This window comes from Castor canadensis, chromosome 19 (assembly GCF_047511655.1).
Source record: "Castor canadensis chromosome 19, mCasCan1.hap1v2, whole genome shotgun sequence".
Classification (NCBI taxonomy): Eukaryota; Metazoa; Chordata; class Mammalia; order Rodentia; family Castoridae; genus Castor; species Castor canadensis.
Window position 1 is genome coordinate 25,409,926 of NC_133404.1, and position 15,743 is coordinate 25,425,668.

The window sequence follows — 15,743 nt, forward strand, 5'->3', positions numbered from 1 at the left end:
CAGTCTGGAGACAGTTCTGAGAATGGTATCTGCAGCTGTGGCCACCTGCCTGCTGCAGTCAGCCTGCTGTTGCTGGAGGCGTTATTTATGCAGATCTCAGGAGTGAGCTTAACACTCACCTGGCCCTGCAGGCTTTGTTTACTCAGAGTTCTCCTGGGCGAGACCACCACTGCTACAAGCTTTCCCCTTTTCAAGCACACTGCGGGAGGTGACACTGCGCCCACTTTCTCAGGCCAGTGTGTTTATTTACAGTTCACGAGGGAAGTGGGCCTTCTCCCCTCTCCTGTGGAGTTTTCCTCCCACCACCACTTTTACAAGCTTTCCTGCTCCTGATTGCTGGGTGTGCGCCACCGCTCCTGCCTTCTCCAGCAGGCTTATTGTGAGGGATTCCCCTCCCCCCACTTCAGTGCTCAGGGCGCCCTGTCCTCTTTACTACGTGTCTTTTTTGTTGTTATTGCTTATTATTCAGTTTTTTTTTCTTTTTTCCCTGGGTGGGGGGTCAGTCTGTCCAGGGGGCTATGCTGATCTTGCCTAGGATTGTCTGTGGGAGTTCCGTGTGTTGCTTAGCTCACCTTGTGGTCTGCTTCTTCCCAAGTGGTCTGGGCACTGGCGTCTGGCATCTGGTGGCAGCGTGGGAGCCCTCCTGGCTTCTCCATTCCATTTAATGTGGAGTGGGAATTTTATGCATGGCCTGGGGCTGTGGAGGAGTGAAAGTTTTGCCTCTTCTTGGTGGTTTTTCCTGTTAGGTGTATCTCCAGCGTCTCTCCAAGATTTTACGTTAGGAGGCATGCTTTCTGCTTCCTCCCTCTAGCTGCCATCTTGGAATCTCCCAGTTAATATTTTTTGCCATTGTAAATTTCTTAGATTTTTATGAATATCCAACAGTCACATTTCATGACAACATTCTAAGAATTTGAATGGTACATATTTCTTTCTTATTGCATTCTTTCCATGAATCTACAATTATTTTGAAATAAAAATATTTCAAGTATATTTTAGTTTACTACACTAAAACACATCATAAAGAAAAACATGTGAACTCAGAAGATGATTGGACATATAAGGTTCCTGCAGAAACAAACCCTCCCCCTCTATTATACATACTGTGTCCAGGTTCTCCTGCCTCAGGGAGATATCATCAACCTCCTGTGACCCTGTGGCCTTCTATATTACTCAGTCATCAGCTAAATGTGATGAACCCTATCTTCAAAAAGAGGTTATGTGATCCATGTTCTCTAGGATGCCCCATTTTCAGTCATTGCCTGCATGTATGCCTAATCCACTAAGTATTTTTTGAAAGAAATTGCTTCTGAACATTAGAAGCTAAAATTGAGAAATGTCAGTAGCAGGGAATGTTAATCACATTCCTCTATTCACCAGAAAGTTTTCTTGGTTCAGGATTTTGGTTCAAATTCTCAAAAGTCAACTGTACCTTCAAGTCATTGAGAAAACTCTGCCATAGTTAACAACATTTCTTTCTGCAGATTCCACCATGTATTCTTTGGAACCATGTATTCTGTTGATAATCACCCTATAGAATTGTATTATCTATTGTCAAGCCCAGCAGCCCAAGAGGTAAGCATCATTATGGTCATAGATAAGCATGGTACAAACATAAATTTAAAAATATGTTGGCTGTGGCCTGTTCTGTCTTATACACATGGAAATGAATCTTTTTTTTTAAGTTAACTCTTAAATGTATTACAGGAGTAATATGTATTTATTTTTAAGTAAAGAAAAAAAAAGACCTATACCTAGACATAATTACCATTAATCTTCTATATCTTTTTCTACATGTATATTATCTTTTTTTATTGTTTTATTATTCATATGTGCATACAAGGCTTGGGTTATTTCTACCCCCTCCCTTACCACCCACTCCACCCCCTCCCTCTCCCCCCAACCCCAGAAATGAATCTTTACATATTATTTGTAATATTTTAACATGTTATTGATTTACCAATTTCCAGTAGTCCTATTGGGCCTCCTGCTCTTCTTCTTCCTGTCTCTCATTCTCTCCTTCTATCCTCTTTTGTGTAAAACTTTTATTACATACTTTTGTTTCTGAACAATTTGAGAGAAGCTTGCAGACACCATTCCAACAATGTCTTTCCTAAAAATAGAGACAAATGTTAACTTATAATTTCATCTAATGTACATTCCATAATGAATGGCCTTTACTTTTCCAAATAATTTTCATTATTTGGAATGTTCATTTATGTAAATTTTTATTTTTAATTATTTGAATGTAGTAGGGTTTGAACTCAGGTCCTCACTCTTAATAGGCAGGCACTCTACCACTTGAGCCACTACTCCAGCCCAGCTTTGGATTAGGTATTTTTTCAACATAGGATCTCATGAAGTATTTGCCCATGCTGTCTTTGAATGGAGATCCTCCTGATCTCTGCCTCCCAAGTAATTAGGTTTATAGGAGTAAGGTACTGGCACCTGGCGGGAAGAAATTTTTTTATTAGTTTACATTTGTTTTAGAGGGTGAATTAATTGTGATATTTCTAAATATGCTTTCATTGTACATTGGTTAGATTCTTCCCAACCATCTCTCTCTCATTCCTCTCCCCCTACTTAAAACATTGTAAAACTTTAAGGTAAAGAAATTTTATTTTGCCTCATGTTTTTAGTCCATGATTATTTGGTCCCTTGCACTTGGTTCATTTGCCAAGAATGTCACAGGGTAAAGTTGAGTTTGGTGTCAGAAATATATTAGCAATTAAAATGAATAAACACGGTCCAGATGCTTGTTGGGCCCAAAGTTCCTTGTAAAACACAGAGGCAGCCAGAAGAATAAAATGACCCCAAATCTACTTCCCAAGAGTTAACGTAGAAAAGCTCCATTCACCAAAGAAAAGGCAAGAGAAAGGCAGGGAGGAGCAAATTTCACCTGGGACAGTCAGGGAGAGACCACCTGAGCAGGTAGATCCAGAGAACCCAGGGCTTTTAAGAAAAGAAATTGGGAGGGCAGGACTCTCCATCATGGATATGCAGCATGTAAGAAAGAAAGGGAAGGGCATCTTTGGTGAACCCACGCTCTTTCTGTTCTGCTGAGCACAAAGCTCTAGAAATAGTTTTGAAAACATTCATAAGAGGCAGACATTCTGTAAAATGTCTCATGCAAAAAAATACTTTGGTCCTGCTTCTGTTATAAAAGTCAACCTAAAATTAGAGGAGCACAGTTCAAAGCCAGCCTAGGCAATTAAGTTCATGAGATTCCATTAACAAAAAAACTGGAGCAAAATATACTGTAAGTGTGGCTTGAGTAGTATAGCTTTTGGTTTGCAAGCATGAAGCCCCGTGTTCATCCCTAGTCCCACCAAAGAAAAAGAAATACCTTTATTAGGGTAGTGTGGTTCTCAGTGCCAAGGCACTTGCTTACATGGTGGTAAGCCCTAGTTTTAATCCCCAACATGTCAAAAAAAACAGTGGTGTTTCTGTGTATGCTTATTTGTGTTTTTTATATATAATATTTACACTAAATAATTAGAAGCTAGAAAACAGCAGCCAGCATTTGTTAACAATGTCTGATGTGCCAAGTCTGAAATGTTAAGAATCAGCTTTTGATGGGCATGAATTTATATTGAACTGTGAATACAATTAAAGCAGAAAACTATTCTTTGAAATCTATTGTTTCATACTCCTCCAAAATATCAGTGGTTAAATTCCTTCTGGATCTTCTACTTCTTTTTACCTTCAAAATTTGATTTTAATTATGAATTGGTATTGTATTTTTAGCATCAGTGGTGATACTGAAAACATACACCTGAAAGACTTAATCAATAATTACAAACACATTATGTGCATCAAATATTCTTTTAAAAAGTGCTTTGAGTGGTTATTTTTATTTTATTTGTTCATCTTTTTCACGATACTAGGAATTGATCACAGTGCTTTGTTTATGGTAGGCAAGTGCTCAACCCTTGAGCTTCAGTCCAACCCTGGGTGAATGTTATTTTATGTGGTTTTTATTACTTTAAATTCCTATTTCTGGACTATCATGAGGGAATTAATTTATAAAAATAGTAATTCTGGAGTATTTTTTGCTATCCAGCATAGGCTGTTTTGAATACCAATATCACTACAGAAGAGTTCCTTCAATGTTCACACTCACTAAGACCATGTCTGGCTGGGCAAGATGTAATGGGGACTTAAAGCTGAATTTGTTAATGATCACTGACAACTTACTTGGGTACAGGAATTAGCTAAAGGCAGGAAATAGTTGATTGCAATGCCTCTTTTCCATAAAAATGGAAGAAATATATTGATGGTGGAGAACATGTAAGCAGGACTACAAAAGGAATAAACTTTAGTGTAGCCAGCTTGCATGCTGGCCCATTTATTTACTTGTTCATCAAACTGACATTTTCTCCTTTTTTGTCTATGTGCTGGAGAGACCAGCTGTGTGCTAGAGAGTCCAAGATTAGCATCCTTTACTCTTCAATTAAACTTGGCAGCCTTCTGCTCTTCTAGGAAGCCTAAGCTTCTCACTAGAGAAGCAAAGCTGTCATCCAAAGCAAACAGCTTCTGAGATGTGGCGTCAGAGTATTTGAAGAATCAAGGCCAGCACCTACTGTGTGAGGTACATTTTTGGCAATTACTTGAACTGTGCCAGTGAAAATGGTTGACATTTTTCGCTCAGAAGTGCAATGACATAGCTTTCTGAGGTTGACTCTCCCATCTTGCTGTTTGTCTGATGAATAATAAACTTTTTTCCTTTTCCTCAAATCCCATGTTCTTGTCATTTAGGAATTGGAATTGAGGCCAGTGAACTGCCCCTCAGTAACAAAGGCATGGGATAAAATCCCAGTCTCCAAGGCTGACCCCCAGCAGGAAGTGTACCATCATTAGACTCAGCTGGCCTCAGGGCCGCACTATAGGAAAGTGACTCCCTTGTGGCATTGCTAGAGCACAACAGCCCACAGAGGCCTACAATGATGGACTGATGGAAAATCTGAATGATGGAATTCTCTACTCCAGTTTTGGTCTCTGTGGTCACAGAGAAGTGAATTTTGCATTTTTTAAAATTTTACTTTATATATTTAGCAATAAAAATGTTTTTAATAGTGGGAATTTAACACAGGGCCTCATGCTTGCTAGGCAAGAACTGTACCATTTGAGTCTTGCCTCCAGCCCAGCACTTAGTGTTTTTCAAATGGCTAGGAATGTTGCTGTAGTGACAGAATGCCTACCTAGCAATCTTGAGGATGAGTTCTAACCCCACAACCACCAAACAAAACCAAACAAAAAAAATTTTTTTAATTTACATTGAAAAATTAATCTTATATAATACAACTTTGTTTTTGTTTTTCTTTCTTTCTTTGGATATGACTTCCATATTTGATTTTAAGTGTACTTTTGATTTTATATTAAACAAAATGAAAAGAATTTTATGTTAATTCTTTTTTATAGAAGTCACTCAATGGCCAATATTTTTATATTCCTTCCTTTTAAAAATATAAAATTTGTATTATTTTCAATATACTTCTCATAGTGCTGTATTAGTGTTTTAGAAGGTGTGATTAGATTTTTTCATTTTTATTTACTTGAGATTCATTATAAATATCCTGTGTATGTGTGTGTATGTGTATGTGTGTGTGCAAAGTTTGTCTTTTATTTTACCACTCTTTTCATTTTCCTACAGAAATACCTGTAATAAAAGGGGCCAGAGACAGGGCTAATTAGAGCATATTCACCACAGTGCCACACAGTTCATCTTAAAGGTTCATGTTGATCTTGGCAAACATGTCAATATTAGCTGTTTACTTTGGTTTGAAGTGTGTATGCATGTTTTATATAAAATATATTCAGTAAAGTTCTGCATTTGGATATGTAGACATCTCTATGTGGAAGAAATATTGGAGTAAATGCAGAATCCAGCATAGGCAAGTAAGTATGTGTAGCCTAAGAGTTCTACAGGGTCTGAGCAGATAGAACGCTAATAAGTAGCAAGGGGTAATCAGATATCATGTGGGGGCGTGGTAGAAGATGAGAAACCTATTCAGATATCCAGAACCAGGACCCTTGCTAAACTGAGTCAGCAGGGAGCTTGATAAAACTATATATTATAAGCAAGTGTATTGATGGTCCTTAGGAAAAAAGTTGGATTGTAAAGAATGGTGTTGATTTTAGGAAATTTTAAATTTTTGTGGTGGTGTTTATTGGTGTGTTAATGGGAATGGAAACCAGAGCTTTGTGTATGCTAGGCATGTACTATACTAGCATCCTTTACAACAAGGCCAGGAATTCAAGTTTTACAAAATGCTAACACTTCTGCTTCTATATCTCCAAATTCTAAAGAACACAAACCACATTTTTCATCATGTCTACACTTCTATACTTGTGTTTTGAGCAACCTATTGTATATTTTCCTGTGAGGCCAAAGATGGTGGTGCATGACTCTAATCCCAGATACTTGGGAGGCAAAGATCAAGAAGGTCATGGTTCTTAGGTGGTCATGGGCAAAAAACATGAGACTCTGTCCAAAAAAAATAACCAACTGCAGAGAAGGTCTGGGAAAGTAGATCATGTGATAGACCACCTGCCTAGCAAGGATTAGACCCTGAGTTCCTATTCCATATTACAAATTTTTTTCTTTTCTCTTTGATTCTCAGCTTTCATTTCTAGTGTGGAATTTATAAGTCAAAATTCTTTGACCATGGCTATTCAGTACAATTTCTTCCACAGGTGTTGATGTGCCTGCCACAACATGCTGAAGGTAGTTGCCCTGCGTAAGTAGAAATGTTACATATCTCTAGCCTCTTCCTCTTTACTCTAAACCTTTATGTGCATTCTGTTCATTTTACCAACTCTTCTGATATGGATGTATTTATAACTTTTTTGTCAATCATAAGTATGTTTCATATTGCTAAAGCAGCTATTTATTGTAGAAATTAATAATTTCCCATTTCTGTGTATTTAATTTTCTCCAGTGGTTTTGGTTGACTTTCCTATATTCCACTTCAATGTGCATTAGCATCTCCTGGGTCTTTTTAAAAAACTGAGCACAAACTCCTACCTATGATTATAATTCTTAAGACATATTTGCTGGCTTGTGATTTGCATTTGTAACAAGTGCCTGTGTTGACATGACCAACACATTGAGCGTAATAACTGTCTACCAGTGGAACTGTAGTTCCCTAAGCTGGCATAGAGAAAATCATTAAAGTTTATGAAGTCTGAGGAGAGAGCAGAATCAAATCCCAGGTTGAATATGTGAATATTATTACATTCTCAAACTCCCTAGATAGCTGCAGGGGAGCAGGGGAGTGATCGGATGAGTTGATAAAGTCATAAACTCAACCATAGATCAAGTGCATCAAAATCCATAGTAATCCATGCATTACTGACAGTGTGACAATCACTGGGCAAAATTACCTCCCAAATCTGAAATGCCAGAAGCAAAACCCAACTGAGAGTCCATTTGGAAGGCCAGTGTTTTGTGGCTGTGTCCTATGTCAGCTGCAGCTTAAGTTCAGAATATTTTTTCAGATGTGGTCCCCTTCCAAACAGTCATGGATTTAAAGCGTATGCCCTTGGGATAAGAACATGGCTCAGTAGTAGAAGGCTTTTCTGACTTTGGCAAGAGCCTGGGCTCAACCTCCGCGCTGCAGAAGAAAATAAAACAGTATTCTGTATGGGTGTTCCATCTTTCCCTCCTCAGAACATCTAACTGAAATGCCAGGACGTTTTATAATATTCCTGGTGATGATATAATTTCTGGGAAATGCGTAGGTCTAAGGACAGTCTTAGTATTCTATTTCAAGCTCTTCTAATGGGTCTCCCTTATTCAGGAATACATTTGAAGAGTCCATGCAACTGAAAATGCAAATTCAGCTTTAGGAAGATTTCAGGCTCACCAGTGTGTGAGAAGACTGACTTTAAAGAGGTAAGCAGAATCACACAGGAACTCCTGATGCAAGGGCATGTATTTATTGTGAGAAAAACATGGCAAATTGAGGTGTTCTTGAACATAGCTCACAAATCATATTGCTTTTCAGTCAGGTTGTGTCTTCTTTCATTAATGAAGAAGAGCCTACCTTGTTTCCAGGTGACAAGAGTGTGAGAAACTATGAAACAAAAACCTAAGCATGGATGTGGGTTGTAATGCACACAACTAATAGAGTCTGTTCCTGCTTGTCAAGCTGTGTTGAAGACATCCAGTCAGAGGTGGTAGCCCAATGCCAAGGGAAGCAAACAGATCTTATGTTCAGCCTATTGTGTTATCTAAGATGCAGGCTTTGCTACTTTCTGTGTATTTACCATTCATACGGCCGATGCTAAAAAGAAGACAGGCACAGACACGCAGGCCAATCTCTGGTAACTCCTGGCCAAGTAAATAGTTGCTCTTCTGAGGAGATCCTAAGATTGCTCAGGATTGAATTGACCAGAGAGTGTAAATGTTCCCCATATTCATCAGTATCTATTGAGTACATATTCTGTATCATCCACTGTTTCTATACTTTTACATAGAAAATTCTGTCATGGATGATGACAGAAAGCTGAGGGTATTGGCATGTCTCTCAATGGTAAAGGGGCTGCCTAATAGTTGCAAGGTCCAGGGTTAGATTCCCCAGGACTACAATAAAAAAGAAACAGTAAATGTCATCTTCAGGCTTACACTGCAAGAAGTGAAACTGGAGTATAACATTATGCATGTACAATATTGTCCTATTCAAAGATTTCACTGCCTGAAACCAGAACTTTTTTATTGTTTCCATTTGAAAAAAATTAGCCAGATGTTTGTGACTCAGGCTTGTAACCTTAGCTATTTGAGAGGCTGGGATTGTGAGGATGGCAGGTTGAGGCCAGCCAGGGCAAAGGGTTCATGAGAACCCATTTCCAAAATATAAATAGCAAAAATGGACTGGAGGTTTAGCTCAAACAGTTGGGCATATGTGTGTGTGTGTGTGTTTGTGTGTGTATATAAAAAATATATTGAACATTTTATACCTATATAATATACATATACACAGTATATTTATATATACATATATATATGCACACATACATATAGCATTCAAAAATATGTATCTTACTGCATGAGTATTTTCTGTGTTTGATATTTGGGTCATGTCTAGTTTGCACTTATTACTAACACTGCTGCCAACAACACCTAAGTACATTTCTCCTGATTCCTACGATGGTTTGTGCATATATTTGTATGTTTTCTGATTTAACTGTGCTAAAATATGACAATAATTTCTGTAGAGATAACACTATATATGATATTGAGTAGTTGGACTTGGGGGTTCAGTGGAGTTGGGGATATGAAAAGTAGAATGCAATGTGAAACCCATTCCAGTATATTAACAGTTTAAATTGGGCACTGAGGATCATGCCTACAGTCCTAGGTACTTAGTGGGAGAATATCTTGGAATTACATTTCTGGATAAGGAAATTTGAAGAGTGCAGTTTGGGGACAGTCCCAGTGAAAACTTGGTCACATCTCAACAGACCAATTGGACTGTAGTGGTGCACGTCTGTAATCCTACTATGGGAATCTAGCCCAGGCAAAAACCAAGAGATTCCAATCTGAAAAATTACTAAAGGACAAAGGGCTGGGGGCATAAATCAAATGATAATGTGGATGCATGTCAGGCACAGGTCCTGTGTTCAAACCCTTTCCTTGCCTTCCCTTCTTCCATGCTGGGGATTGAACCTACACACTTAAGCATACTGGGAAGCAGTGTACCAGAAAGCTGAATCCCCATCCCTTGTTTTTGTGACATGATCTCTCTTTATAGCTTAGGCTGGCACTGAGCTCACTTTGTAGCACAGACTGCTTTCAATCTCAGATTCTCCTGCATTTCCCTCCAAATTTTGTGGATACAGGGTGACTCACTATGCCCACCCTTAATAGTAGAATTTGAGTCATAAAATATCTAAATTCTAATGAAATTCGATTGATTTTTTTTTCTTGAATCACCACTGGTTTTGTTGTTACATAGACATCGTTGTATGATCTAAGACCGTAAGAATGTACTTGTATTCTTTTTGATGACTTCTGTAATTCTTGCTCTTATATTTAGGTATGTGGTATTTTTTGATCCCATTTTTCATATGGCACAAGGAGGGGTTCACCTCATCTGTGTATGTATTTTTACTTCCTTTTTGGAAGCTCTAGGGTTTGAACTCAGAGCCTCAGGATTGCTAAGCAGATGTTCTAACTCTGCTAGTCCTTTTTTGTGACTTTTTTCAAGATAGTTTCTTGTAACTATTTGCCCAGGGCTGGCTTGGCACTGAAACCCTGCTGATCTCAGCCTCCTGTGTAGTCAGGTTTACAGGCATAAGCCACTGACAGCCAGCTAGGTTTTTTATATATAGCCTTTATTATTTTGATGTGTTTTCTTTTTAATCCTAGTTTCTTAGTACTTTTATTATGAAGGAATATTGAATTTGGTCAAAGGATTTTTCTGAATTTATTAAGATTGTTATGTGTTTTTTGTCCTTGATTGTGTTTATTTGGTGTTTATTGATTTTCATATGTTACTAATTTCATTTTCAGGTTCTTCGTTTGTAGCATAAAGATATAAAATATATAATTTTTATTTTGATACTTTGCTTGTCACTTTGAATACATCTTTTTACTAGGATAACTAGTGTGTTACTGATTAGCCAGGATTTTTTTTATATAATCCATGATATGTAAGTGTATTGTTTACTTCTACTTTTGTATATGGATGCCTTTACTTGATTTTTCCACTTTCTTCCTTCATCTTATTTATTTATTTTGTTTTTGGTTTCATTGGGATGAGAACTCGGGGTCTCACATGTGGTAGGCTAGCCCTCTTTCATTTGAGCTACTCTTTTATTCATTTCTGCATTACTTATTTTTCAAATAGGATCTTGTACTTTTTGCCTGAATTGGCCTCAAACCATGGTTGTTCTACCTCCTCCAAAGTAGCTGGTATTAGAAGCATGGTCTGTGCCACCTGACCTAAATACTTTAATTTCCTATTTGTGTCACCATACCATCAGCCTCTGCTGCCACCAGCTTTGTCTTGTGCCCACTCTGTTCCTATGTTGAGAAGGCCTGACACTGTAATTCAGTCATATTATGTGTACTTCACCTGGGCTCTTCAGTGCTAGGCCTCCTACCATCAGTATCATCATTCCACCAATTAGGAGGAATACACATGAACTGTTGCTTACCTTGTCATGCTATGACATTGACTGTCCTGAGTGTTGACACTTTCCTCTAAGGTGCTCTGATGTGTGTAATTTTGGCCTAGGGCAAATATTGGGGTGAACCAGGTTTGGGGTTCCCTCCTTAGGCATCTAAACTGAGTTGCTATATGACCCTGAGATGGCAGTGCCTACATTGACTCTTCCTTCACTGCATAGACATGTGGTGTGCCAAGGGTAGGGAAGGATGGCTCTGGTGCAGGAGCTTCTGTTGGGTATAATTTTGGAGGTGATTCCAGGGGAAGGGCCATAACTGGATCTGGAATCACAGCAATTAGAAGATGTTCTGCATTTGGCATTTGGCTTGGCTCTATCTACTAGAACTCTCACAGCTGGAAGCTTGTCTCTCTCAGCTGATATGTCCAGTCATGTTCCCAGGAAAGAGCAGATAAAACTAGGGGTAGGTTAATGGTAGTAATGTCACATCCTGCCTTCCCCTTTCCTAGCCCTCAAATGGCCCCTTGTCAGGAGGGCAGGCATTCTGAGGCTGCACAGAACTCACGCAACTGGGCATTTGGGTAGATGTGTGAGGCCCAGGTGAGCAGGGTGCTCAGTTCACCTCCTTTCCAGGCCCTAATGGCAGATAATGCTGGGAATGCCAGGCTGGGATGAACCTAAGTGAGTATAGATTTTCATAAGTATGCCCATCCTCTCCTCCATTTCTTGTGTTTCTTTACCTGTAGGTGAAACCCCAGGCCTAATCTCTCTTGTAGAAATCAGAAGTTCTAAGTTTGGGATCCAGATTTGGTCTATTCTCAAACCCTAATGTCCCTAATATCTTCACACTGTAGGTGGTAGCCCACCTTCTTTAACCAAAGTCCACTCACTTCTTAACTTGTTCATCCTCCTAATGATCAAAGTGGAAGTATCCATACCTAGAAAAGGCCAGGAGGGTGTCAACTGTGATGTTCTGTGTCTCCTGCCTTTCAGAACATTTAGACAGGCTCTCTAACTCCCAGAAGGCAATGGAAATCCTGGAAAGGAAGGGAGGTTTGCCTACATTCTTCCCTGAATTCTAAGTTAATTGCAATGTGCCTATACTCTATACATGGTTCATATATATTTATACAATTAGTGAATTAACCAGCTCCTTCCCAGATATCTCACTGGATGTGGATCTCCTCAGTCTACTTTTACAGGTCCTTCCTATGGTTAAATCTATTTCAGGGATCCCTCACATGGAATCTGGAACCTCCTTTACAAATGGTGAAGGCCTCATATAAGTTAGGTTTGAGCAATAGAGTTTCTTAATGGGGGAGGACAAAAATCACAGATGAGGCACACCACATTGGGTATCTCATTCCAAGTGAAATACCCCTAGAGAAAGGCCTTTTAGGGCTCATCATACTTAGTCTTGATAGCACCCTATTGGAACAAACAGACCTAGGGTTGTAGAATACTTTAAACAGCCTTCTGAGAGGTAGAGAGTCCCAGGACCTTGGGCCCTCACCTTTTGAAGAGCAGATACATCACCTGTAAGTTAGTGGAGAGCCTTTGGTAGCTTCCCAGATTGGCAGGAACAAAGAAGGGGTACCCATACTGTAGGGATGGTACCTGGTGATTCACAAGCCACTGGAGCATGTCAGCCTCGAGGGTCCTCACCCTGGGGGACTCATCAAGGATAGGGGTGGACTCATTTTCACCCTGATGTGGGGTCAAGAAGGGGTGGTTAAAACATGGAAACTGTAGAGAACTTAAAAATGACTCATTGGCATGTAGTGAAGTGAAAACTGCATAGAAAGGATTATCCTCACTATTCACTCTCAGACAAACATCATGGGACAAGAGTCCATGGTTTGGCAGTGTGGGGGTCCAGTCAGAGCAGTTACCTGTCTTGTATGCACCTGTCCTTGGCTGCCCTGCACTCCCTTTCTATTCCTCTGAGAAAATGGCCTGAGGTTCCTGGGTTGGTTGCAGGGGCTGATCCAGAGTCTCTAGACTCAGACAAGCAACCTCTCTGCACTTTCTTTAGGCTTGAGTTAGAGGAAGTTAGGAGACAGCAAGAGAAAACCCTGCTTTCCAGTATCTTTGGCCAAGTTAGCTGTCTCTGACTGACTCTGGAATGTGGCTGCATTGCTAATTGGCAACTGGGTTCCATGTTCTTTTGGGACATCATCGAGTAAGTAGGTTCATTTCCAGGGGTCCTGTTACCTGAGCACCATCCTCAGACAATACATCCCCCATAGGACTCCCTGGTTTCTGACTGCTTCCTTTCTGATTCCACATTATACATCTAGACACAGTTACACCAAGGCATGCTGTCCCACCCCACCATCCTCTGTCATGCCTGGGTGCAGCCACTGCATCAGCTTCAAGAAGTTTGGCCCAGGGCCAAGTACTAGTGGCTCACACCTCTAATCATTGCTACTCAGGAGGTAGAGATCAGGAGGAATACATTTGGAGGCAGCCACAGGCAACTAGTTCCACAGACCTGATCTCAATGAAACCCATCACTAAAATAGTGCTGGCAGATTGGTTCAAGCAATAAGAGTGCCTGCCTAGCAAGTGTGAGCCACTGTGTTAAAACCACAGTGCCAGAAAAAAAGGAAGTTCACAGACTACCTCCTTCTTAACACTTCTGTGATTCTGGAGATGTTATTTAGCACTCACAGCCTCACCAGCAACCACAACTGTTCCCTGGGATTATTCTTGCCTGTGTCCTATGATGTGGTGATGTGTACATGCCAATAAACAGCTATATTATCTGTGAACAAGGGATAAGGTTAACTGTTGTTAATACAAAAATGAAGAGATGGAACCATCACAGGAAGTAATTGAAGGCACACATCCATTCACTCACAGTCTAATAGTTACATGTAAACACATGTAGAGACCCCAAGTACACACAAGGTACAAATGCAGATAAGCAAATGCCCATTCACGGAGGCACAAATATATACTGACACAAGTTCTCAAGAGCAAGAAAATTGGGTTAGAATTAGGAATAAGGTTAGGGGTAAGTGAATAGGATTAGGGTTAGTTAAGAACAGTATCAGGGTTAGGGTCTGGCTTAGGGTCAGTATGAATGTCGCAGTTATGTTTTAAGGTCAGGGTCATGTTTTAGGTTTAGGTTTAGTATAAGTGTTATGGAAAGAGTGTTAAGGCTAAGGGTAGGAGTAGAGTTAGGAATGGAGTCAGGGTGTGGATTGGCATGAGCTGCAGGTTTAGTATAGCATCCAATGTCTCCAGAAGACCCGTGTATAGTCAATGGTTGTCCTGGTCCCAGATAAGTTGATTTTCACTATGGTACAGGTGGAACTGAGCAAGCATGGCTTCACAAGAAAATACTCCTCTCTGCCAGTGTTTGTCCACATAAGAGAGTTGTGTGTGTTGCTGTGAAATCTTTTTACTCTGAGAGCCAAAAAGTCTAAAAATACCATTCTCCTCCAACTGTCAAAAATCAGTAAGAAACAAAACACTAACACCAGTGAGGTGAATTGCTCATTACTGTGTGTGCTTTGCTGTGGAGACTCCCAGCTGTGGGGAGTGGTGTAGAAGCCATGTCATTCCCAGACACTGCAAACCTCTCAGGTGCTCACAGTCATGCCAGAAGGGCCAGGAAGACTTGGCTTCACACTGGCATGTAGGTTGTTCATGAACCAAAACTTTATGTGGGCCACATAGACACTGCTGTTCCTTGCAATGATTGCACCATAGCACATGCACATACATGCAAGGGTGCTGCACAATTATTATTCCATGCATCCCTAGGAAACACCTTTGCCACAGAAAGGGCAATATTTATCACAATATGTGTCTGAAGTCTAAAGCATTTGCCTAGCATGCATGAGGTCCTGAGTCTAATCCCCAGTACCACACATAAAATGATAGGACTAGACTAGGGACAAGTTATATCTTTCCAGGGCACTCACCAGTGACCTATTCCTCCATCTATGTTGAATTTCCTACTTTCCACTCTCTGCCAATAATGTCACCATATTATAAATCCGTCAAGAGTTTAGTCCATTGATGAAGTCAGAGCCTTCATTATACATTAACTTCTAAAAAGCTGCAGCTCTCAACACTGCGGTCCCTGAGAACTAATCAATGTCCAGTGTTCACAAGCGAACTATATATGGTATTTTGTCATAGCAATTCAAAGGAGTAGGCCTTGTGGCACTGAGCACAAAATGTGTGTCCAGTACCACATCAGCGTCATGATATTTGGAATGGGTCAGGTTACAGTACATTTATTATTAAACATAACCTGTTTGGTTTTATAAAACTGTCATCAGAATGCTAACATACTATTGTGTTGTACATTAGAGAGCTTAAGAAACCTATAATATGTTTTGGTTTTCTTTATAGGTTTTACTGTAATGCCAAGGTGGCCTCAGACTTCTTGGGTCAGGCAGTCCACCTATCTCAGCCTCCCAAGTAGCACCTCCACAAGCATGTACCAGTATGCCTCATTGAAACTTGTTAACTTTGTAAAAACATGGCTTTTCAGTAAAGATTTTAAAATAGAAATAAAAGGAACATTACAATATTCTAAGGTCAATGATAAAATTCTGTATGATGTAATGGTGGATAAATGACTATACGTT

At 39.8% G+C, this 15,743-nt stretch overlaps 1 protein-coding gene across 26 annotated transcripts in view; it reads left to right on the top strand.

Moving 5' to 3' along the window:
- The window catches only part of LOC109697362 (ral guanine nucleotide dissociation stimulator-like), a 229,828-nt gene that overhangs the window by 185,257 nt on the left and 28,828 nt on the right, over positions 1-15,743 (top strand). For 25 of the 26 annotated variants that reach the window (XR_012443971.1, XR_012443954.1, XR_012443953.1 and 22 more), the window contains 3 exons: positions 1,485-1,575; positions 6,697-6,740; positions 7,803-7,897. The gene's annotated coding sequence lies outside the window, so the exon portion shown is untranslated. Of the gene's footprint in view, positions 1-1,484; positions 1,576-4,482; positions 4,592-6,696; positions 6,741-7,802; positions 7,898-15,743 lie in introns of all 26 variants that reach the window. The other variant, XR_012443957.1, reaches the window with a different exon arrangement.